We start from the raw sequence: 26,156 nt of genomic DNA, 5'->3' as shown, positions 1-26,156 counted from the left end.
TGGTAAGGTAAATACCTTGGCTGCAGATTCCCAGCTTGAGGTATCAAAGTGGCTAATTCTGGCCATGTAAAGACATTGCTGCTTTGTTGGAAGTTATGGGCCGCTCTGTGGGTGGTGATGGAGCTGTACAGCTTTAGAGTTCCTCCTGCTGCTGTCAGGAACAGCAGGATAAGTGATGCACAGAGGTGGGGAGAATTATCTGCATTTGGGACTTGTTTAAAAAAGCTTGTGAAGTTTAGGGTAATCTCTTGTTCAGTTGTTGGTCTGAAACTAAAACCATTTTGCAGCTTTCCATTTTTATTTCTTAAATAGCTACCACAGGCTTTGATACACTGTTGTGTTACATGTTTAAAAAATCCTTTAGAGGGATTTGCGAAAATTGGCTTATTTTTCCTTTTGCTTTTATTAATTCTGTTTTACATGAGGTATGCAAGGAAATATGCCCTGTTTAATGAAACGTTGGTGCTTTCCCGCTGTGGAAAAGACTGGCTTATCTGAGGCTGTCACACTTGCCTGATATTAATTGATTAAATATTCATTTGCTAATTTTGAATCCTGTGGGTTTTTTTTTTTGAGCATGGTGAACAGCCTGCAGAGGTCACAGCTGTTGCTGCAAAGGCACACAAAGCAAGTGGAGAGGAGCTGAGGGCTGCTGGTGGGCAAAAAAAGAAAAAACAAAAAAAAACCAGTGGAAGTGCTCATCCTGCACAGTTCCCATCATATAAGCCACTCTGTGGTCCTCTATGGTGTGTTCAGCAACATCAGCAGCGAGGGATGCTAACAAGAAACATGTAGATGTGGCACTGAGGGACATGGTTAGTGGGCATGGTGGGATCTGTTGGGGTTGGATAGGTGATCTTAGAGGTCTTTTCAACTAATGATTGTGTGAGTCTGTCTCCCTATCCCTGTGTATCTGCCGCAGCTGTCCTGGGGCTGATAGTGATTTTGAAAGAGCACTGATGGAGACCATGCTCTGGGCTGGTTGATTCCTTGTGCTAATCATCACCTAAATCTTCAGGAAAGAGACCTGTGTGGAAAATAGTGGTTGCTCTGCCAGGAAATGGGAAAGTGCTTGCAATTAGATTTCAGCTACACAAAAAAGGCAGACAATAGCATTTTCTTCTCTTTATTCAGGCTGATTTCTTTTTAAACCATATTATAATGCATCAGAAGTGCCAGCCATTATAAAGCTCTGAGATACCAAGCAAATGAGGTAAGTAAAATTAGCAGCAATTGTGCTCAGACTACATTCTACTGAGAAGTATTAGCGAGATGGCTCCCTTGGGACAACCTGGCTTTTAGGGGAAGCATCAAGACTGCTGTAGGGAGCTGATGAGGTCTCATGACTTAGTTATGAGACATCAGATTTTTATTCTAAAACTTACGCTATCAGAATTTCAATATTTTATGGGCCACTCCAAGCACTGTCTTAAGACTGCACCCTTGTTGCTGATTATTTTTGTTCACCATTCCTTGAAAAGGCTCAGTTTTAACAGGTGCACTGTACTGAGGCATTGCATTGGACTGTTGAATGCACCATGCTCCAATGGTAGATCCGAAACAAAACATTTGGTCCAAATAGATTTTGGAAATTAAAAAAAGAGATTGTGAAATAAGCTATACATTGAAATGAAGGAGGCTTTGTACAGCTAAGAGTTCTGGAGGTGTAGCTAATACAACTGGAATCAGATTGAGCACTTTTCTACTGCTTCATTGTATAAATACCTGTACATCATTCAGAGCAGGATTGGTGGATTTCTATTTTTGCACACCAACTCAAACGTGCAAACAGGATTTTAAACACTGCATAAGTAATTTGTGTGTGCCTGTTTGTTTAGGTTCTTGACATAAGCATATTTTCCAGACTACTGTAGGTGCCAATAGACCAAGATGAGCCTGGGGCGGATGTGTTCTTCTTCAGGTATCTAAGCAAGAGTGAAGGGAGTCCAAGGAGAAGGGGGACAGTGTGGGGTTCCCAAGGCAGTGGGGAGCAGGGATGGCTGTGAGTCATTGCTCCTGTGCCTGGCCAGCAGCTTGCCTACTGCTCTCAGCCTGCCATTGTGCCTTCTGCCTCTGGACTATTGGAATATTTGGGTAGGGGAACAAGATAAATGTCTGAAAATAAAATCATGCATCTGTCTCTCCTCATCTCCTTTTGTTTATCTGCCAATTTATGTGAAACTGATAGAATTACAATACTTTCGAAGATAGGTCAATGTGCTGAAAAGGGGCTGGGAGGACATATAGGCCTACATGTGTGTTGCGTGATTTCCTAAGACACACAGGAAAATGAACCAAACTGTATGCTTCAAGCAGGAACTTTTGCATAAAGGATTCTCATGTGTCTGCTCATTGTGTATGTTTGAAACTTCATTTGCCGTTAATGAACATCAAAGGGGAGGCTAGTTTCCTGTAATCTTAGTTATGGGGCTTAATCAGTATTACTGTTCTATTGTTCATGACTAAATAAACTTTCTGGTTTCCCATTACAGATCTTGGATATGGAGCAATAGGAAAATAATTTTCTGGGCACATTTCTTTGCAAAGCTGCAGAGACTTTTAACCTTACTGCATGGTGTATATATATTACTGCTATGGCAGATTTTTCTACCGGGATAAATCAGTAGAAGAAAAAGGTGATGCAGCCCAACCAATATTGCTGCAAAATGCCAGAAATTATGTATCTATAGTTATGTTGTTATGCAACTGTGAAATCACCATTCTAGCTTTCTGAATCAAGATTTATTTCTCTTTATTTCATTATGGTTGTTCATCTAGGAGGATTTTGTGGGATAGTTTCAGGTGATAACTCTCTGGAAAGAGCATCTTCTTCAGGTCAGTTCACTTAGTGTTTTAATATAAACTACAAAATGAAATTCTCTGCCTTTGTCCCCTTTCTGACAACCTTGACAACTCACAAAGTGGGGTATTTAAAGACGTGATCAAGGCTATATTAGTGATGTTTTAGCAAAAGAGTAAAATTTGTTTATTCCTTCTAGTTCTACTAATACATTAGTTTGGAGAAAGTTGCTGATCAGCCTTGAATGTTGGGGCTGTATGTTAACTTTGAGGTGCAGAGACTTTCCTCCATCTCTTAATTACTGCATCTTCCATTATAAGATATGCAAATTCTTCTCAGTACTTTGGTTCCATTTCATTCATGTGAGTGCTGTCAAGGACAGTTTTGTATGCGCTTGTGTAGTAATCTCATGTTCTGTAATCAACATCATCTACAATTTACTTGAGAGTCATAGTGCAACATATTTGTTTATTAGTTCAGCAAATATCCATCAATGAATTTAAAATCATTATGGGGAAAGTATGTCTTCCTAAGCTACTGATTTAACAGGAAATTAATCTGTCGATCATCCAGTGTAAAACCAGTCTTTCGCAGTGGTAGGAAATCTGCATTTTCGTTTCAAATATTAAATATCCAAGGAGGTTCCCAGTGTATTTAGCTAACAAGATTGTGTATGGGTTGCTTCCAGTCAATGCAAGTGTAAGACATTCTGTCAGTAATTAGTATGCGCTGCCAGACTTTGATTATTACACTGCCTCTTTGACCTATTTTTAACAGAAACTAGGGCAGTCCTTTTGGATTGCCTTTCCCTGTCCCTGGACACCCCGCTGTGCTATGTTCTTCATATTTTACATTATAACACTCAGCTGCAGTGCCAAACTGCAGAATATTCCCCCGGGGGTTTTCATTGAAGCAGATGTCGCAGATGTCTGCCCACTCTGAGGAGCACACTGGTGTCTGATAATGGCCTCACAGTAAATGATTTTTCTCCATTGTTTGTTAAACATGGCTTTAGTCAAGAGTGCCTTTTGGAGCATACTGTGTAAGAGATTCTTTTGGAAAAAACAGTTTTCAGGCAGATCTGACAGACTTTTCTCCTTTTTCTTTCCCCACTGTGTTCAATAAGATCTCGGGATGTGAGGATACAGCTAATGACTTAATAGCCTGGTGGGCATCCAGGAGATAATAGTATTAGCTATTAAACTATCAGACACACACATACTGGTATGAATGTGTCAGATGTATGTTAGGTACTGGGAATTAAGAATGTCCCAAAGCTACTGTCTGGATGTTCAGCACTGTGTGCTTTTGCTGGGAATGCTTTAAGATGCTCTTAAACAATTGCAGCACTGCAGACTTGAAATACTTTTAGTCCTGAAATACAGGACTACACCAAAGCCTTTTACTTTGCTCTATTTAAAACTGTTCCTTAATGTCTGTCCATTCCTTTGGGGAATGGAAATTGTGTGAGTGGCATTTTCTATCCAACTGAGCAGGCAGATGAACTGAACCATGCTGAAAGAGGGGAAGGGAGGGGTGGGCTGTGGCCTGAGAGCAGGAGAGAAGGAAAAGGAAGCAGTAAGCAAGGAGAGTAGTGAAAGAAGGGAACTGAAGATGCTGCCCAGGCCAGGATGTGAAGTACAGATGCTTGGGGTTGGGGTGAACATTTGCTTTGAAAAAATCCTTTTGATTCACCTGAATGCTGAAAGGGGAGGCAAGATTAATGTGGATGGAAGGGAGAGTCTGGGTAGCAGGGGAGGATATGTGATGGCTTCATGGAGGAACTGAAGGAGGTGGTTGTCTTGAAGGGTGATAGGCATGGCTGTGAGTGAGTGTCCATCTGTCTGTGTAGGATGGCAGAGGTGCTGTGTGGCTGCATGCAGCATGGAGAGCAGATGCTGGGTTCAGCCTCCATGTGGTTGGGCTGTGTCCTGCTCCCTGATGTCAGCATGGGAGCTGATGAAACTGATAATCAAAACCTTCCTTATCCTTCCTACCAAATACCATCACCTGTCTTGTAGGGTAAGAGGGCCGCATTAGAGAACACTACCTCTGTTTTCCTTTGTTTGAACAACGCTTTCTGTTTGTAGCCCTTGTGTAGGCACTAAGTGGATCATCAAATTGTATCATGTTGCTCATGCACAGATTTGCAAAGGAGAAGCTTTTTTGTGGCTGATAAAACTGACAAACAGACTTTGGTCCCACTCTCTGTGTTTCTGATCAGGAAAGTAGATTGAGGAACAAGATAGGTGGTGGTGTTTCTTCCTTCATGAGTAGGATGCAACATCACAGGCTTATCTCAGTGTGAGACATGACTGTCTGTGAGAATATGCCTTGCTTGGATTCGAATCACTACTTCTGAAAATCCTAATGTTTTCTGTCCCTGTCCATTGAAAAGATTGTTTTGTCTCTTGGGTTACGATAATATGCTCATTATTGAAGTTGTATCTGATCACTTCTCAAAGACGTTTTTTGATTTTTAAAGCAGCATATTTGATTTTTTCCCTATGTCACACTTTTATTAATAACATTGCCTTGTTTGGAAAATTAATTCCAGCCATCGTGTACTGTTATCCTAGCAAACAGGATCACTTCATGCATACACAATACTCTTACCTTGTCATAATTTCTTTGGAAGATATATAGGGTAATGAAAACACTTGTTCTACTCTTGGAAAGTATATTACCACGCTTGAAGTAAATTGCTGTATGTTCGGCTAGGTAACTTGAAGGGATTTATTAACGATCCCCAGAAGTTTCCATGCTCATGCCTGGAGACATCTTCTTCATTTGGGTCCGTGCAGTTCAGTGGAGCCCCTTGTAATGACTGGGATACCATTTTAGCTCAGGGATTGATCTGGATTAGTTTTTCAGGATGACAACTGTGAAGGCAGAAAATAGTGGAGAGAATAACCAGTGCAGGAGGGAGCTGTCTGAACCAGATGGCACAGCACCATAATGATGGCTTTGGTGCTTGTTAAGGTGGAACATTTTTAATGCTGCAGCTAATAAAACGTGAGGTTGTTGTCTTTACATTGAATGGCCAAAGCCATTTCTGGAGGAGATTTTATTTATTTATTTATTTATTTATTTACTTACTTATTCATTCTGAGAACTGAAGAGCCAAAATAGGTTTTAGAGCCTTTTAAAATTTCTGCAGGTTAAGTCCAAAGACTTCAGACAGCAACATTATGAAACAAATCTTGTTTCTTTTGAAATTCACTGAAGATACATTCTTTCCTTGGGTCATAGTCTTTGTTCAAACAGTATGAAGATGCTCTTTCATGTCATATCAAGGTGATGACTGCACATCAGTACGGTCACATCTGTAAGGTGGCTGTAGTCCAGTTAGAAATTCTGGGAAGTGTAGTATATCAATATTAGTAACAAAGCTTCAAGATGGAGGAGGTTACTCTTTTGAATTATGTGCAACTTTAATATTTACATCACTTAGATTTCATCGTAGGTGTTTGTAGGTAGCATCTATCTTTTGCTAGGAGGGGGTATAGGTACTTGTTTGTTCCATGCTGTGAACAAACTGAGCTGTTCTGCGTAGGGTAAATGTTGATACTAAAAGATGAGGAAAGTCTGTTGGATGTGACCAAAATGTTGGGTTGGAAAATAAATCAAGATTAATAACCATGCAAATCTTTTTCTCTTACCTTGGTTCTATGTAACTGTTCACATCTATGTTTAATTATAGAGGGATTGAAATGTACCTTTGTTCCCTTACAATAATACTGAAAAGGTTAGAGTCTAAATTAGTCTGCAGCACACACCAAATGCTTTGTGTTTTCATTCAAAAATTAACACAAATGAAGTGTCGTTGCAAAGTTGATCCCATTTATTGATTTTCAAACACACAGTATGCTAATCCCATCCTGCCTAAACGCCCATTCTTAATAGTTTCTTTATGGTCAGCAGTGTCATGGAGAGTAGCATTTGTTCACTTCTGTCTCTGAAGATACAGTATAGTGTATGGGAACTGTTAAGTCACGGCCTGAAGCAGTGATTGAGCACCTGGCGAAGGGGTGTAGCCTGCTCTGGGAGCACAGGTGGAAGCAATTCATCTGTGTGACCAGAACCTCATTTAAGGACTGGCCGCCACAGGCAAAGGTTCTCTACTTGGAGATTGCTTTCTTCGGAGCATTTGGTGAACCCTGATCCTCGGAAAGGGGTAAGCAATTCCTTCTTTGTTACCAGATTGTTACTTCTGTCCTTTGGGGATGATCCTAAACTGGTTTGAAGTAGATATATCTACCATTGCCTTTCTCTACATGTAGATTTATAAACTCTCAGAGAAAGATGCAGTCTCTAAAAGCCGTATGCTGGTTCACTCTTGAAGCGGTACTGACTTTTTAAAAGCCATTTACCCTTGAAGATGGTGTTGTTTTGGGAACTTATTATTTTTTTATCTTTTATACTTTTTTAGACTTTTATCCTCTTTTGGGACTTAAAATATTTTGAATGAGAAAATGAATTATTTTTTTAAATCACACTTGATCACTTCATTGCATTTAATGTTTTTTTAAATATATATTTATGTGCTCTTTGTGATCCAAGAAGAGTGGGGTGAGTGGATGTAGGTATCTGAGTCTTTATTTTTAACCATTTTTGTATAGAGACAATCGCCCTAAGAGTGGAAGCAAGATGCTCACATGTACATGGTGCAGTAACAAAAGGTTGGCTAGCTGTGACCAAGGCTTTGGGCAAGAAAGGAAGTAAGCGCTGAAAGCTTTGTATTAGTTTAAGTTTAGCGTGCTTGGCTCTTCATGCTTTATCTGAAGGTGCTTGAAGAATCCAAAATGTAGTTCAGACTGGGACTGTGAGGTTAAATGTTTTTCTTGATTTTTGGTGCTAACTGGATCAGGAAAATCTGCAGCCCTTCAGTGAGATGGGATTTTGCATTCCCTTTCAGTGGGCTGTAATGGAGAACTGAGATGGAGTTTTACTTTGTGATCTCACGTGTGGACTCCACAATAGGAGCAGGATGTGATAGTAGTGGTTTGCAAGCTGGTAGAGGAGGATGACACTGGGACATGGTTTTTTGTGTTTTTGTTTTTTTTTTCCCTTTCATTTGTTGCTGTATTTTCTGGTTGCTTCTTAAGAGCTGCAGTGGAGCAGTGTTCCTGAAGTGCTCATGTTCATAATGGTGAAATTTCTCTCACCTTTCCTCTTCCAACTCTCCACCTGGGGGTAACCAGGGCGGCCACTCTGCTGAAGTGTATGACTAGTCAGTGTTCTGTTTTTGTTTTTCAAAAATTATTTTGGATTTCAGTTCAATCATATAAAATAGTGTGCTGAGTAAAAATCATTAGCAAAAGAGAGCAAAAAAGAGTGTTATTAGAGATGGTAATGCTGACATTGTATATGTATTGTGGACTTTGAATATTTCCTTTGTAAGTACAGGAAATGCTGCAGAAACCACAGCAGAGATTAATACAGGCTGCATTAAATGTTATTTTTGTAATAACTGTTGTAATTAAATTGCAAAGTAGCAAATATTAGAACTCTGCTTCTTTGGAAGGTGCAATAAACCTTCTGGGTTTATGTTCTGGTTGGTAAAGATCAGTCTTCATACTGCAAAACTTCTGACAAATATAAAAGGGCTCTGCTGACTACAGATGAGATACAGATAGAGAACCAAGAGACAAATACTACCATAAAGATTGGGATAGAAAGATTCGGCAGAGAACACTGATTTGGAATAGAAATGTCTTGAAAAATGAAGGTGGGGTTTTTAATAATTTTATTATTTACTTTCTTAGCTGTGAGTCCTGGGAGAGAATAGTTGTTCTGCTTTGGTACTTTCCTTTTGTGCAGTGAAGTTACGCATTGACTTCTGTGCTGAAACTGCTCCTTCCCTGGGGCACATGGAAAGCTGCAGTAAGACAGCTTGTCAGGCTGTTTGGTGATTTGGCTGCTCCGCTGCAAAGTAGGATGTACCCAACTTCTGTCAGATTTATAAGAAATGCACTCTAAAGTTAAGCACGTATATGTGTGTCATGAATGCTACTCTCTACCTTAAATAGGCAAGGTGGATTTTGCTGCAGCCAGATGTGAGGCTGAGGATGCTTTTTGCTGTTGTGCTGCCACAGATGGCTCTGTGCTGTTGCCATATGCTGGTGCTGCTCACTGGTTTTTGCTATAGGGCACCCATTTTAGTTCCTGATTCACTGGATTCTACTCTTCGAGGTGAACTCTATGCTTCAGGCTAAGGTTTTCTTTCATTTAAGCTGATGTATTCATATCCAAGAGAGGTGGCTGGAAAAAAAAACAACAACAAAATACCTTTATACTTCTAAAACAATTACCTTTCAAATATTTTATTTACAAAACTAATTTTGTCATGTTAGTCATAAAATCATCTGAAAGTCCACAATGTAGTCCTTCCTATGCAAGCATACCTGTATCTAGCCAAATATAAGCACGCCTAGAAATATCAGACTTGTTTAATTAAAATTTGGTCTTTAATTTCCTCCCCAGTAGAGGATAAAATGCGAATGAGCAGTTTTGGCACCGAAGACTAGTTCTAATGCTTGTGCTTACAAATACCTGGTTGAACAGTAGATGCTTATTCTAATTCCTGACAGTCTCTTTGAAGCTAGAGCAGGAGGCTCTAACCAGATAAGCAGATGATGTTTTATTTCTGTATAGACCTCATATAGCTGATCTGTGTTTGATGGTGTAGGTTCTTGCACTGGATTTTGGAAAAAAAACAAAAAACAACTCAATTTTCTTGAGAGAGAAGGTAATACCTCCCATGAATATTAAGTGATGAGAGTTAAAACCTCAAACAACTCTAGGAAGCAGTTTATATTTTAATTCTTCATTTGAGAAATGCTTCTGGAAGTCTGTTGCATCTGCTAAAAGTAAGCAAATACCTCTATCTACCAGAGTGCTCTGATATTGACTGAGTGTCTGCTTACAGGCCTCCATTTGACATTACTGTCCTTCCAAGCTAGAGCTAAATCTTGTGCCTGCTGAAATCAGTGGGATATTTTTCCTGGCTCTGGCAAACTCAAAGTTTGGCCCATTTATTGAAACATTCTTTGTGTTGCTCAGCTTTATTGTCTGAGCCCTTTTTCCTTCTTACATTTCTGCTATTAATTGAAATATTTCACCATCTGCTTTTGGGTGGAGTAAGAAATTGATTACTGATTAAAGTATTTCCAAGCCTATCTATATTGTAAATGTAAAAACATATCATTTTAAGTGCCTCATTGAATTTAAATGGAAATTGTGACCAGATTCGTAATGTGTTGAGCTTGTGTTATGGCATATCTCCAAAGCATCAGCTCAGAGCAAACTGCTACATCTGCATTTCGTGGCTTCAGGGGGATGCCAAGAGATTTCCATGGGGTCCAGCTGCTGAGCTTTATAACAAGGCAATGGATGCCTTTCTGGTCAGACGTGCTCACAGCAAACATTTGAGTAATGTGTAGCCCAGTAGAATGTCTCCCTCAATGATATTGCAAAGCTTTATTCAGGTGATGTTCTCCTATGGTTTATTTCTTCAACTTCTAGCACAACAACAGTTTAATTTAGGCCCCAGGCATGTGGGCAGCTATGAACATAAGAGATTGAAGGTGGAACATGGTTATTAACAGCGAGATACAAAAACACTCTGCTGACACACCTGTACCTGGTCCCAGAGCTGTTCAGAGAATGGGTGCACAGGTGCCTTGATTCTAGAATGGCTTAGAATTATGGAGACCAGAAAGAGCGACTCATGACTGATGGAGAGAGAGAGAGATTCACTGTGAAGCATTACAAGCTCTTTTGTGAATGTGGGGCTTGTGATTTCTGTTCTACATCCAAAGAGCTATTGCTACACAAGTTGCACTTGCACTTCAATCAAAAGAACTCCATGGGATAGTATCCATATATGTGTATGTTTGAATTCATATGGCTTTTACATGACAAAAGCCTTATGGAATATAGATTTCCTGGGAAGAAGATTGGGATATCACTGCTTGCTTTAGCTTTGCCTAGTCTATTTCCTAGAAGGTGATAATGAATCTTCATCTATTCCATTGCTGCTGGAGAAGAGGATTTACGGAGCTTGTGACTTGCCTGGAAGAGAAAGCATGCTGCTTTGCTACTTGTTTTGCTCAGTAACTGTAATAGTAGACACACAATACACTGATATTGTCTTAGAATAAACTGGCAACATTAGATAAAGAAACAGTGTTTTCTGCTTCCGTTCGTTTTCATTTTCGTGAAGGAATCTGAATAATGTTTGAAGAGCAGGTGAAATTTCTCTCAGAAGTAGCATTTGCTGCTTTCCAAATTTACATCCTGTAAGATCATCAAATGTTCTGTTGCCTTTTCATAATTCTTAAAACACAACTGCTGTATGTGGGGATTGTTCCTCAGTAGTAGTATTGATAGGAAATGTTCTTTCTGTAAAATCAAAGGTAATTTCTTATCTCTCTGTAATGAGTATATCCATGAAGAAATGACAAGTAGTGTGGAGTTCATTGATGAAAAGAGATTTAGACCACATCTGGAATGTCTAATTCTGGATGAAATCTGTGTTTTTAGCATTGAGACCTTCCATTTGAAATGCATTTTTGTACGTTGTCTTGCATCTGAAGCAGGGAGCTGCTGTGAAGGACCTGAGAGGGGACCAGAGCTGTGGATTTCATTATGTGTCAAGCAATCCTGACACGAGCTAAAATATGGAGCAGATAACCATCTTGGCTAGGGTTCAAATTGTGCTGGAATTGAATTTTTTGATAGGGCTCCTTTCCTTGCCGTAGGAAGGCCTGCGTGCAGTCAGGGGATTGATTGGGAAAGCTTTTTTTTCCCCCCTGAAGTCTCTGTGTAGTTGGTGTTAGTGTTTTTCTAAATGTTTGCAAGAGTTCTTCAATTTTTGAGATGCTTTGTGGAGAACAAAGTAAGCTAAGAGCCAGCTGTTGTGAACCAGTTCCCCAGTTCTTACCATAAGGAGCCTGGACTTTCACCTTGATCTCCTCCTGTCCTAATGCAGAGGGAGTAAACCATTTCTGGAGGCGGTTAGCATCTGCCACCCAGATTTAGTTTGTTTCACAATGATTTCTAATAAGCTAGAAACATGACGAGAGCAGTAAGGAGCAGCATGATTGCCAAAACAACTCCAGGGCTCTCCAATCAGCCATAGCAATTACTTGACGTGGTTTTGTCTTATTGCTGGTTAGAGATGTTTTCACTTCAAGTACTTTGTGGAAATTTCAGAGTGACTTGCAGGATGTTGCAACAAGTGATCTCAGTCTCAGCAGTTTCATTTAAGACAAAAGTTCTGCCATCTGATCCTCTGTTGTCCCTTACAAATGCCCTGCACATCCTGTGGTTGTTATTGATCGCTGAAATTATAAAAAATGAAAATTCAACCTTTAAAAATATTTTGGCTACAAAATGGTGTTTGTACTTACAAGGTTTACCCACAGTTGTTGAGCAAGCAACCCTATAGAAGGATATTTTCCAATGTGTAGATGTGCTATCATGCCTTAAATGAGTGGATGACGTGGGTTTTGTTTCGCTGTGCTCCGAGTGGAAGGCTTTGTAGTCAGACTCTTGTTTCATACTAATACCTCAGTGTGACAGATGGTGGAGGTGTCAGGGAGCTGCTGAAGACTGCCATGTTTACTGTACCTCCTTGGCGCTGAACAGCTCATCTGTTCCTGCTGGCATTGTTCCCTAAGGGACTTGATGCCTGTCAGGATGTTCAAAACTATGTGCTGCCCATGTTCTTGCCTGGCTTTGCGTACTTACGTCTTTGTAAGGTTAGGATTTGGTATACATAAGGGTATACGTCGGACAAATGTTGCCTGAGCTGAAATTATCCCTAAAGAGAATAAAAATGGCAAGAGTCAGCACTGCTGGGAAACCTAGTCCAGTTCTGCCACTGCATTTGTGATTGGTTACAGAGCAGGAAACCTTTGGTCGCTCCTACAGGTTTTATCTGTAGATAAGATATCTGAGAGGGCAGGGCTACACAGGAGTCGTGCTTCTGCAGTATAGCACAAAAATGTTGGAATTAGTGTCAGATTTGGTTCAGGCAGCAGCACAGGAGCAATTTTGGTAACCCAACCTGCTGGGGTCCCCTTGCTTGAACTGCATTGTTAAAACTTATCCTGGTAAGCTGCTGCCATGAGTTTGGCTGTGTTGTATCCTTCTATGCTTGAAGTTGTTAGAAAAAATCGGAACACAACACTTGAATTCTGAAATTACATCATTACTAAATGAGTGAACATAATTGTGCTATTGCTTGATTGCACTTCTGTAGATTGGCTTTTAGATTATAACAGGAGTCAATCTGCTTTCAATAATATATTTTCTTGAAGCTCCTATATAAAGGCAGTGCTTTCAATATACTTTCTAATAAATCAGACTGTAAGATTTGTAAGAACACCTGGATGACAAGTATTTAGCTTAATCAATGTTAGTGTAGACTAGGAGAGAAAGAAAACCTAAACAAACTACACAGAAAGATTGAGGGTGCATCTAATATGGAAGGGAATGGTAATAATAAGTTCAGCTTTCCCTTCAAGCACCTCTGGATGCCAGCATGTGTCTGGCTCACACCTTATAGGACATCTTGCCTCCCTGTTCTGTTCCCAGCTTTGCACTTGATGCTGTACCTGGTATGGACAGCTAACCAGCAAATGAAAGGTAATATAAGCAAATGTGTGAGGTATCTTGCATCGGAAGAAGCAGCTTTAAATTACTTCCACAAGTTGTTGGATGCGAAATCAACTACTCAAGAAAAGAAAACTCCATCTTGGCATCATTACAAATACATCATTGAAAACATCTGCTCAATGCAGAGCACTGGTCAAGAGAGGAAACTAATTTGTTCTCCATCCCAAATGATCAATGCATTTCCTGGAGTTCTGGGATGGATGGTGTTAGCAGGGCCAAGTTCTCATCCGAGTGTGCGTGCTTGGACACTGCTTGCTGATGATCAATGACATGAGCTTGCTGCTCCTAACGTAGTTGCTTTTCCTTCATGCTTTTGTCTGTTGCAAGAGCAGCTCATTGTATTACACGACCAAAAGTCTCAAAGCTTCCATGCAGGAAAAAATGATGAATATCCAGGATGACTCGAAAACAAACAGCAAACAACGCCCTGTCCGTAGCATGATGGAAACAACAGCTCCTTTGTTCTTGAGAACCACCAGTTTCTCTTGGGGAAACTGAGGTACTATAAGTGGGCGTTTAACCATCTAGAAAGTAGGAATAATAAACCATAATTTCCTTTTAAAGGTGAAACAACCAAGTATATATAAAAGAAGCAAAGCCTTTATTTTTAAGCCTCCTTAATGTTTTGCATTTACTGATGTTTTCCATGAAGCTGAAAGTACATGAAATGTTTTTACACAGGTTGTTTTGGTATTAATTATATTTACTCATTATTATATTTCCTGTTTCAACTGACTAAAATCTGGTAAGAAATAAATGATTTGGTCTGAAGTCTCTCATTTAGGAGCCTGATGCAATGCAAGGACTGTTAAATAATATTGAGAAATAACAGAATGAAGGAGTTAATGCATTTTCTGATTTTGACACATGGAGGATAAACAAAGATAAAATATATATTTGGAAAAATTTCTGAGAGTGTCGAATGTCTCTTTTTCACTAAATGCACAGTACTGTAAGGAAAATATAGGGCCATGTGATGACAAGCTTGCTGCCTCCTTTGAGAAAAAGATTTTAGCTGTGAGCAATGACAATCAGATGAGATCACCTTTCTCCCTCAGTTGATTGGCAGTAGTGATGAAAAGAGCTCAGACACTGAAAGTCACTTCTGATGTTGAAAGGCTCGGAGGGACCAGACAACCTGAAGCTGCTGACAGAGTTTTTGTTTTTGTGTTGATTCCAACTATGGGTATGAAAACATCTAGGAAGAATTTGGGGGATGGGAGAGTTATGGGCTCCAACTTCAGGAATTTACAGAAGAGTAGCATTCCTTCTGGAGCTTACTCTTAGGGACGCTAGGTACTATCCCACAAGTTTTGTAGGTAGCATGGAGTACTTTTGTGTGCTGGTAGAACTTGTTTCTGAGACCTTACTAATTTTTTTCTCCTAAAACGATGGCCTGTTCCAGTGGTGACAGTCTGGCTTAAAAAAAACTCCATAAATATCAAAGGTGTTGTTTTGTAGAGCTCCATCCAGGAGGAAAAGATGTTTGCTTAGAGCCTTACATTACATGGAAGTAGGAGGATGCTAAATAACCCAGTAAGAACTCCTTCTGTCTTTCCATTTGCTGTCTCTCTTGCCTTGCAGTGCTGAACCAGGACCTGCAGCTTGGTGGGACTGGCATGGGATGGTCTGATCTTCCAGAGCTTCCCAAACATTTCCCTTGAGGAAGTAACACAGGGCTGCGTTTAAGTGCTGGTGTTACCCTTGGTAACTTCCCCTATTCTCCTCTCCTTTTTCAGTTTGTTCTTCCAAAGGGACAGATTTTTTTATTAATTTTTTTTATTTCTTTTTTCTTCTTTGCTTCATCTGGGATGCTGATAGCTTGAGTTTATAGCAGGCTGCTAGCATCTTCATTCACTGGGAGAATGAACTGTGAAAATTGTGAGCATTTTTTGAGTGTCAGTATTTCATACTTCTCCCCCACCAGCACGGTGGATGTTACCCATGGAAAGTGTCCTTGCTTCAATTGAAATCCAGGTGAAATTAATTCCCTTTCTCTATTAGAGAGGGGAGCAAAAAATTACTGGTGGTCCACAGAGACGTGACTGCTTGCACAACGCTGACGACTCCTCCGTGTAAATGTTGCTAAAACATATTGTGTTATTTCTATAATGCAGTGCTGTTTTTTCTGAGTAATCGTTGTGGTTACCTCATGAGCTTTAGGAACTCAGCAGTGGGCGGAGGAGTGCTGATGAAACACATTGTATAATATGCTGTGAATCGTACCAGGAATCAGATTGTGAGGCTCTTGCTTCAGAACATAAAATCGATATGTGGGCCACCCACAGGTCATCCTTTTCCTACAGAGTGGAGTTTAACAGATGCAGTAATTGAACAACCGCTCTCAGGAAAAGTTAACAGGAATCTTTTGCAAATGACTTGAGCCAAGATCCTGCGAGTTATCTCAGAGCTGGCTGGGGCAGTTCTCTGATTTCACTGCTTTGCAATGAGCCAGTGGTGAGTTCAAGATGTTGTAAAATATCAGAATATCTCTTACAGTGGGTTAAAATAAAAAGCAGCTGTATACTTTTAAACAGAATGAGCTTATTTCATATCAAAATACAGGAAATAGAACTATCTGTAATTAAAGGGATAAATGTGTCTTCATGAGATTTGTCAGCTCTAAAGACTTTTGCAAAAAATCTCGTTATGTTTTGAGGTTTTGATAAAGGCTGGAGTGCTTAAGTCACAGTCGGCCGTGTAGGAGAAGGTTTCTAAGATTTATTTCATTATTTATTTTTGGGCAATGTTTCGCAGTGTTTCCTATTGCATCATCCATCTGAATTGCTTGGTTTTAGTTTTTCTCCTTTGGCTGCCCTGAGCTGGAGTTGATGGGAATGATGCTGTACTTGAGGTCATGCATGGAGTGCTTTAATAACAAAAGCACTGCTCCCAGATCGTACTGTGGTGTGGTTTGGGGGGCGAGGGAAGTATGCCCGTTTCTGATGTTGTACTGCAGCTTGCTCAGTGGGAAGCTAGCTGTCAATAGTTGTCCCCACCAGCCTCTCAAACACAGCAGTAGAGCTGTAAGTAGGTACGATGTGGTTGGAGGCTCTGGATAGCCTAATTACATAGTATCTCTAGAAGACCCTCTGCCACAAACAAGCTCCGGTTTTTGGTACACTTGGCTAGTCCTGTGTACAGTCCTACAAAACATGGAACTAAGCAGAATGTATTGGTGGGGACGTTTGTATGTAATAATGTTTTGACACAGTGATGCCAAAAGCCTGTTTCTGAATGCAAAAATTCCCCACTTCCTTAATCTCTGGAAGTGCTACTGAAGTATTGAATTCCAAGCTAAATTTTATTATTCAAAAAAAATTACTGGTCCCCTTCCTTCTTGTCCTGTATTACCCAACTTTGTAGTTGAATTTCCACCTTAAACTGTAAGAGAGGTGGCAGTTTCAATATTTGGACACTTCTGGTGAAGTTCCTTTATAACATCCCCAAAGGCCACAGGGAGTGATGGGAATACATCTTAAGAGGTCAATAGATGACTTTCCTGTGTGATAAATGCCAGTTGTACAACTCATTTAGAATGATTTACTATGATCAATTCTCTCTTTTGTCACTGAGTGCTTTCTGTTAGGTTACCTGAGCTGCCTGACGCGGTAGTTATAATTTGTTTTGATACAGAAATGCACCATCATCAACAAAGCTGCTTGGCTGCCCAAGATTTTGTGAGAAAGCTGTCTGTGTAATGTGGAAGACAAGCAATCCTCCTCTGCCTATCTCCTCATGTACCCAGTCTCAGCACAGGCTTAAATAGAGCACTGTCATCTAGAATTCTTAGATTATTTGTTTGCTGAGATGAGATTGATAGGAACATCAGGCCAGAAGATAATATTGTATCTCACTGTAGTGTCTAAAATGATGCAATCATGTATACTGTTGTCAGACCAATGCTATTGGATGGTTCCTCTGATCACTGGATAGCATTAAGACTCAATAATTTAAGCCAAAAGGAAGTGATATATCTTCACTGCTTACTTAAATCAAGTGCAATCCCTGCCATCACCATGACTGTAGTTTTAATCTTTTCCTTCCTCTCCAAATTAACGAAATGCCCTCGAATAACCACGCAACTAAAAGAGCAGTCAGGTATCTTTACTGACTGCTGTGAGCTGGTTATTCTTTCTGAGCTGGAATGAATTATAGGGATATAAATCGAGGGAAGTATGCCCGTTTCTGATGTTGTACTGCAGCTTGCTCAGTGGGAAGCTAGCTGTCAATAGTTGTCCCCACCAGCCTCTCAAACACAGCAGTAGAGCTGTAAGTAGGTACGATGTGGTTGGAGGCTCTGGATAGCCTAATTACATAGTATCTCTAGAAGACCCTCTGCCACAAACAGCCTGTTCCCCTATGAGATCTCCCAGGCTTCAGGCTTCAAACTTTGCTTGATACACCTTGAAGTAACTGGGCGCACTCTGGCTCAAATGCACGATCAAAAGATTCGCTAGAAGTAATCTGATTGATTGCCTGACAAGTGAGCTAATATTTATGACAGGATTTGGTGTTAGATTTTCTGGATATGATTCATTTCCAGCTATTAAGGCATTTTCCAATGGTGCATTATGTGCATCCTGAATGAAATATTGATCACTTGAATGAAAATTGTTTTATGTTTTTTGTAAACGATTTGTCTTACACAAAGATACTCTTTTTTGGAAGAGGAAGTACTTGAAGTGATATTTAGCAGCAGGTGCCCTCAATTTTAACCATAGGCCGGTTGCTGGGTGAATGGTTACACTCAGCTCTTGAAGCTTTCTTGTACCTTAATGCATGCCTATATTTAACACTGGTAGTCCATGAATAGACGTGCGCAGAGAGGCTAGAAATAGATGATCTTGGATTTATATTTGCAATTTTTCAAGAACAAAAAATAGTGATTACTTCTTTGCTATCATGAAGGTGATTACTTCGTAGATGAACCAAATGTAATTATAGATCAGCACAGCATGATGCTTCCTCTTTGAAACCATGGGAAGAACATTCTGCATAAAATCATACGTTTGTTCTTTGATTTGGAGATGTTACTTTCAACTTATTTTTGTAAGGTTTTAAATGTATTAAATTTGATGCTGTCATTACTATCTTGCAACAAACTTATTTTTATAGTCTATTCTTTTTATTTGGGGGCTATGCAGAAAATCAAATTAAGCTCTCACTGAAGCCTTTAAATTGGGTTTTGCACAATTATTTTTTGAAGAGCCTGTGCTTTTATGACAAGGATTGTGGTCCAGGTTGAAAAAAATCAATTTAGACCTTTTCATATTTGAATTCATTAAATTGGTCTTTCTCTATTAAAAGAACAATTAATTTATGGCAGCTAGTATTGTGTAATTGCATTGGAAGAAGGGAAAATGCAATGTAATAATGATAGATTTATCAAGTTACACAGTTGGAACTTATTACCTTGAGTGACACTACTTTTGTATTCAGTTAAACGATTGTAGTTAATAATAATACAGTATCCAAGGATCAGGGTTTGAACTGATAGATCCCTCTGTTCGCTTTAGCTCTCTATATTGCAAATAAGAATTTGGCATTGATGTAGCAATGAAAAAAGTCTTAACTGAAGCTCATTTTTATTCTTCAAATGAAATTTGAATAGCAATTTAAGTACTTTTTTTGTCTTCTCCTGGCACAATTTGTACTGGTACCTAAAAGCCAGCTTTAGTCAGAATTATTTATATGTAATTCTGTGGTTAATGCACCAAACGTTCTTGAAAAGTGTATTACTGTCTGCAGAATGTGTTTCTAGCTCTGTGGAAGGCTGAGCAATTAGCACCCAAGAGATGCTCCCTTTAAACTTCTGCTTTTCAGAGAGCATTTACTGTGTCAAGTTATACCCTGATGTTTGCTACGTGCTCTAGTACAAAAGCTTTCCTTGTTATTTTGGTAGCCTATGTAGGGGGCTCTCAGCTTATAGCATCCCAAACCTAGGGTTTAGCAGTATGGTATAATGTAAGCTATTTTATGACTGAGTGGATGGAAAAAAAGCAACATCAGAATTTCTCAACAAGAGTATTTAATAGAGAAGGGGCAAATTCAAAAGAAATTATCCTGGATTTTGGTGGTGGTTTTTCTTGCGTTGCTGCAACTGAATTCAGACCAAAATAAATCGGCAAAGTGCCTGTTTCCTCCTCCATTCTTTCAACATGGCAGAAAACACAACGAAATTGTTACAAATTGCGGTGCCTGCTCTAGTTTTTCCAATGAACTTGATATTCAAAAAATAAGCCTTTTAATATACTAAGACCTGTTGAATGGAAAACTAGATCTGCATTACTTTATCTGTGGTGGCAAAGGTAACTGCAGCACCCCAGCTGCAGTGCACTTGTTGCAAAAGTGTCTCAACCTCTACTAGTGCAGTATATGTTTTGCTTGAAATGATTGTACTAACTTAATCCAAGGTTTCCAAGTCCCCTTCACTTAGTGCTGTAGAAGTAGGTACTGTGTCTGCTGGAGCTAATGTGATATTGTTTGATCCTGATTTGTAGTAAACATGATGTTTCAAGACCAATTCAATAGCTACTGCAATGGTGGGCTAGGTGATCTTAAAAACCTTCCTTTACAAATAAAAGGGGATAAGTAGGTTTAGCTTAGCACTATTCTGTTCCAGCACTGGTGTGGATTGAAGTTGAAAGGTGTGATTTGGCTCAGTGAGTGGATCTACTATTTCATAGCCCTGAGGTCTTCACAGGGGTGTGATGCTGTCTGGCCTGGTCACAGTGAGACCAACCTGCTTTGCAGGGACCTGGCCAATAACCTGTCAGAGGTCTTTTAGCTAGCTGCTTATGCTCTGGATATCAGACAGAATTGAAGGCAAAGTGAATTGTCATGCATATGTTCCTTGCAGGAAAGGGAAATTCAGTACATGCAGAGAGGCTTTGAGCTGAGACCGGTCTCTTTGTAGCACTGATGGTGGTTCAAAGTGCATGAAACATCTATTAAATCAGTCACTTCAGATTGTTTCTAATTCCTTTTCTCGCTCTTAACAACCTATTTCAAAAAATTCATGAGAAAATTTAAGCAGAACTGTGACTCCCTCTTTTTGTTCTGATGGTTGAGAATCATGGCCCAGCCCTGTGGCCTCTTGCAAATGACTGTGTCCAAGTTGCAGGCCAGCAGCCAGGAGCAGTTTCCTGTGGCTGTGAATCACAGTATGATGTGCTTCTGGTGACCAGAAGTGAATCTACAGTGTGATATGACCACTAGTACACTGCAGGAATAATAAAGCTCTGTTATGTTCATCAGAAAAATCAAACATGGAATGCTGCACTGGCTTAAACTGGTTTAAAATCAAGAAGCCAATTATCACTTCAAAAGTGACCCAAGGAAGAAGTCCAAGAGTAATAGTTGCGTGATTGCTTTTCTAATTAGTATTATTATTTTTATTTAAAAGAGAGAGAGAGGAAAGGGGGTGATTGATTCATAAATACAGTTTCAAGTCTGGGGGATGTCCAGACTAGGGACATATTTAAAGATGCTAACCAGCCCCAGGATGCAGAGTCAATAGGAAGTTTTTTTTTCAATATCTTATTGCTTGTTTAATTAGATTTCCAGGTAATCCTCATGTATGCTGGGAGATGCCTTGTTATAAGAGTTTTGAGCGAATTGTTCAACAGTGATTTATAACAGTTTAATGTGGTTCTACGTGGGACACAGTGGGGGTGTTAGAACCCTGCCCGTGCCAATAATTTTTTCTTCAGAAAACAAGCAGAAACCCCCAAGAAGGTGGAAGTCAGCATTTCATGTAAATAGCCTCCAAAACAGATCTTTGTGAAAGCAAATGTTCTCCTATTATGTGACTCTACAAAAATCTTAACCAAGCTCCAGCAGATGCAAACAAAGTGCAGACAGTCACAGTAATTATGCTAACCAGTGATAAAAGCTTCCATTTATGTGCCCCATCTACATCCTCCATGCAATCAGTTCCAATCGCAAAATGCATCTAGCAGTTGGAAACCCAGAGCTTTATTAGATTGCATTGACTCTGCTCCCCCCAGCTGAGGGAATGCTCTTTCTCTGCAATACATTTTCCTAACAATTTCAGGACCCTTGAGATACACCCTTGAGTCAATTAAAATTATCTCCACTAAACTAGACTGCAGCTTTTAAAGCGCTGTCTAATAGCTCATGCGAGCAGCACCCATCCAGATTACAATGGTTTTATAAAACATAATTTATATTCTCAGCATGTCAGTTCAGAATGGAATTCTTATTCATTTACTGTGATTTCATTTTACTAACAAAGCAGCGCATAAAGCCATTTTTAGTACAATGCAGAGTATTGTATTCATCTTGCAGGAAAGAATGAGCAAATGTAAATCATGGTATTTTTTCATCCAAGAGTGTAACTGCTTTTAGGTGTAACTGCCCTTAAGTAACAAGAGGCTAGGAAAAACACAGAATGCTTGATTGTGCTGCTTGCTAGTCGTGCAGCTCCTCTTTTCCCTTCTCCTGCTTGTTTTGTAGCCTTTTGATCACCTCCAGGTTCATTGGTAAGCTGCTGTTCAGCCTCTGCTGGATGAAGGAAGGATTATGCAAGTAGTTTGCGCTGTGTGGTTGGAGCAAGGGTGGTTGTATGCTGCTAAGTGATAGGGTGGTGGCAAACAGGTCAGCAGGGAATGAAGGGAATATCAAAAGTAGAGAGATTTGAATTGAATTTTAGATATAAATCCCAGTCCAGGATTTCTCTTTTTGAAAAAGAAAACTAGCAAAGGGGACAAAATGCTGCTTTTTAATTTGACTTTTAGAAACCATACTCACATACCGTACAGGGCTGGAAGAAGACAAAGCCTGTTTTTACATGTTTGCATGTTTATTGTTATGAATGTCTCAGAGGATTATGAGACAGAAATTGATATTATGAGCTTTCATTCCTTATGTGGGATGCAGATAGTTCAATTTAGTAGCAATGGACTTTGACACAAAGCAATTGAAGAAATAATGTACTGCTTGGAGATGTGTTATTAGAGGTGGTTGGAGGGACTTGCTATCATCTCCACAGGGAGATGTCCAGTCTAGAGGGTAATCTGCTGGCTGTTGTGCCCTGGTTGGAGTCTGAACATCAGTCTGTAGCATAATGATGATCAGGTATGACTCTGGGGTTGCTATAAGCATCAGATTTCCTATAATGTTTTGGGCATTGTTTGAAGTATGGTGAAGTGCTTCTTAAGAAAATTATTTAGCAGACATTTGTGAACTCTGGCACACCGCTCTGCTATGGATTTACAGTTCTGAACTTGGTCATCTGTTCTGTAATATAGCCTTGAGAGAGCCCGAGAAAACTGCACTACAGAAGCAGCAGGAAATCCCCACATCCATGATTAAGCAGTAAAAGATCTGCTGGGTTCAGAATGAGATCATTTCCTCACGTTTCATCCTTTACACAACTCTTCGGTATGTACAAGTCAAATCTGATCCTGGATTTATGTATATTAGTGAAAGATGGAGTAGTCTTGGGAGTACAAAGTTTGACACTGCGTTTTAGACACTGAGGCTTTGTCAGAAGCTGAGCCCTGATGCTACCTGATGCTGTGGCCTCGTCAACTGTTTAGTTTCTTTTTTAACTGTTGTGAGCATCAAGACAACAAAGATTTTAAATTATAATTAAAAAAAAAATTGCTCATTCAATCTATATGAAATAAACCAGCTAGGAATATGACTAAAAAATACATGTGAAAAACAAGCAAGGCTTCTAACTTGAAGATTGTCATCACAAGTGAAGTCAGTGATTGAGAACACCCTGTTAAGTGTTTATGCATCCTGGGTGGATGCTGTATCCTTTGTCTCAGTGCACATCAGTTAAAAGCTGGCACAGCTTCAGCAGAGCCAGCTGGGAGAGCATTGCTCTATTTGTGTGTGGTTGAAAGAGAAGTGATGTACAGTACTTAGGGAGTTAAGAAATAACAAATGAGTTAGTGAACAGTTATGTTTGTTCACTGATTTCATAAAGGTGAGGAGTGGAGATGAATGCAAAAGTTTTGGGAAGGATGTTTTGGAGTTTCACCCAGAGAATGCTTTCAATTCAGAAATTCTTTACTCAGAAGCACAGGCAGCCCTGAGAGCTGTGGGTGCCCCAGCCCTGGAGGTGCTCATGGCCAGGCTGGATGGTGGGCAGCCTGAGCTGGTGGGGGGCAATCAGCCCACAGCAGGGGGTTGGAGCTGGGTGATCTTCAAGTCCCATCCAGGCCAGACCAGTCTATGAATTCACTGAAGAGCTTGTACTACAGTTTGGAGCTTTCAGAGGTAAGAAAATACCTTAACAATGCTGTGGGAAAGATCTACTGTTTGTTAAACCTTGTAGAGGTCATGAAACCTCTCAATCTCCTGCTAGAATAAGGAATGAAAAAAATAAAAAAAAAGAAAACTGAAAAAGGAAATTGAGGAAAGTCGGTATTACTTCCTGGGAGTGGCTGCCTGTATTTGAGAGGAGAGAGGCTTCCAGCCTGGCTGAGGCATTTTCTTGATGTGGGCTGGGAGAGGACGTGTCATGCTGTGTAAGAACTAAAATAATACTGAAAAGTACAGGTGGAAAAAAACAGTCTTAAAGTCTTTCACTGAAACAGTGTTGTATTTGGCTGAGAGACGGGAGAGGTGCAGGGATTCACAAGTTGAAGGGCAAGTGCTGTGCCAGGAAAGAGGGAAGGGAGGAAAGAGGGGAAAAAAGTCACTTTAGAGCAGAGTAAAAACATTTGTATCACTGATGATAGAACAGGCTGCCCAGGGAGGTGGTGGAATCACCACTCCTGAGGTTTTCAAGAGAAAGGTGGATGTTGCATTAAGTGATGTGGTCTAGCGTGGTCACAGGTATGGTCTGATTTTTGGACTGGATGACTTTGATGGTCTTTCTGACCTTAATGATTCTATGAACGGGTATTATGGCTAGAGAACAGGTTTTGTATTGAAGTATCAATGTCTACAACCATGGAAACTTCCATGAGTTTGAAATTGTCCCTCCCAAACACACTAACACAGAAAAACTTCTCTACCACTGTATGTTGCGAAAATGGTGAGAGAAATGGCAATGGTATTTGGAAGGCATTCTTGAGTGTAAGACCCAAAAGGAGTGGTGTGAAAGCCAGCAGAGCCCCTGGGGGCTGTGCACACTGGAGCTGGTATGGCCAGCAGTGATGGCACAAAGAGTGTGAGCTCCAGCTGAAGGGAGAGGGCTTGATGGACAGTAAGCCCCAAGTGGAAAAGACTAGAGAGTGATGAATAAACTGATCAGGGTCATTACTTCTATGTCAAATTTAGCCAATCTGGATCACCATCTTGATGTTTTAATTAAAACCGGTGCTGCTACCATTAGTTGTATATTCCAGTAACTTTAATGCAGATTATTTTTATTCAGTTGTCCTTTCCTGGCCTTGTCCCACTGAGATCACTGTTAATTAGATACTCCATTACAACAGTAACGTCTTTATTGCTGTTAATATTGCTATGTTATCTGATGGCTCCAAAGTAAGAACATGCTGAGAATTTAATAAGATGACTGGTAGTTGAGGAGCAGATATTAATGTGCTGTAAAACATCTCATATGACGTTTTGTATTTTTAAGTGACCATGTCACTCATAAAATGGGATGATGCAATTCATGGTCAAAGCAGAGTTAACCAAGGCAGATGCTGAGAGCATTACAGTAAGGAGTACAGCTCTCGTATTCAGAAAAGTTTCAAAGTTTTTGCTCATGTTTGCCTTCTGTTGCACAGGATGTGGATTAACATTGTTAGAGAAAGAACGGGATGAGTTAGATTTTGATGCTTCTGGTCTGTAAGGCATGAGAGCTGCAGGTTTAGGGGAAGGAGCTGACTGCTGGTGGAGCAAGTATCCAGATCCAGCATCTGCCATAGGGCTGAATGCTGGTCCCTGGAAGGCTGAAGGTAACGCATACTAAAAAATGTGAAATCATGGAACTTTTAACAATTCAAGAGTTGCAATATATTTCCATCGGTGTTATTTCTGCTGTTCTCACAGTGAACCCTTTTATTTTTTACAAGAATAGTTCTGTGGAATGAGTTCATAAGAAAACAGGATATTTTTCATGAAAATCAAGTTTAAAAAAGAAAAAAAATTATAAAATAGATAAAACCTTTTGGTGCCCACTCCTGCTATTTGCATGGCCTGTGGGACAGTGCCTTGAAGGCAAGGCAGCACTGGGCATGGAGAGCTGTGCTTGCTTTCTGGAGAAAGAGCTTTCCTTTGAAGCTCTCAAGCTGTTTTGTCTCCCTGTGCATTTTTGGAGAGTGTTGTGTATGTTTAGCAGCATAAGTAAATAAAGCCTTGCCCATTTATCTCTGATGAACGCTTGCTGTAAATTTCTATGCAAATGAAGCCCAGCCCCAGCGAGGTGCCAATGCAGCCTCCAGGGATACTGAGGTTGGGCACTGCACATCTTACCCTTGGGGATTCCTTCCCATACCCAGACTCAGCTTTTTTCACCCTTCATTTAATCTCTTTACTAAAGTTACATAAACATCAGCCACTGAGAGGCTGCTTATTTTAATGGCATTTTAGTCTTGTAATCACAACAGGAAAAAAGTTTTCCCCCCTAGCTTTGCATGGCTGTGTTGAATAGGAGATGAAAGTGGATTTAAATACTTTGTTCTTGAGTAAGAGTAATAAGAGATGCACATTCCTGCAGGTCCTATAGATGTATGAG

At 40.0% G+C, this 26,156-nt stretch overlaps 1 long non-coding RNA gene across 1 annotated transcript in view; it reads left to right on the top strand.

The window, feature by feature from the left end:
* Positions 1–6,910: 6,910 nt before the first annotated feature.
* LOC128075160 (uncharacterized) overlaps positions 6,911–26,156 on the top strand; it is a 70,960-nt gene continuing 51,714 nt past the window's right edge. The window contains exon 1 of the long non-coding RNA XR_008203672.1: positions 6,911–6,977. This is a non-coding gene — a long non-coding RNA (uncharacterized LOC128075160). The remainder of the gene's footprint in view (positions 6,978–26,156) is intronic.

Source organism: Tympanuchus pallidicinctus, unplaced genomic scaffold (assembly GCF_026119805.1).
Source record: "Tympanuchus pallidicinctus isolate F22 unplaced genomic scaffold, pur_lepc_1.0 scaffold12, whole genome shotgun sequence".
Classification (NCBI taxonomy): domain Eukaryota; kingdom Metazoa; phylum Chordata; class Aves; order Galliformes; family Phasianidae; genus Tympanuchus; species Tympanuchus pallidicinctus.
The sequence above is the reverse complement of the archived record's forward strand: the minus strand, read 5'-3'. Positions and strand labels throughout refer to the sequence as shown.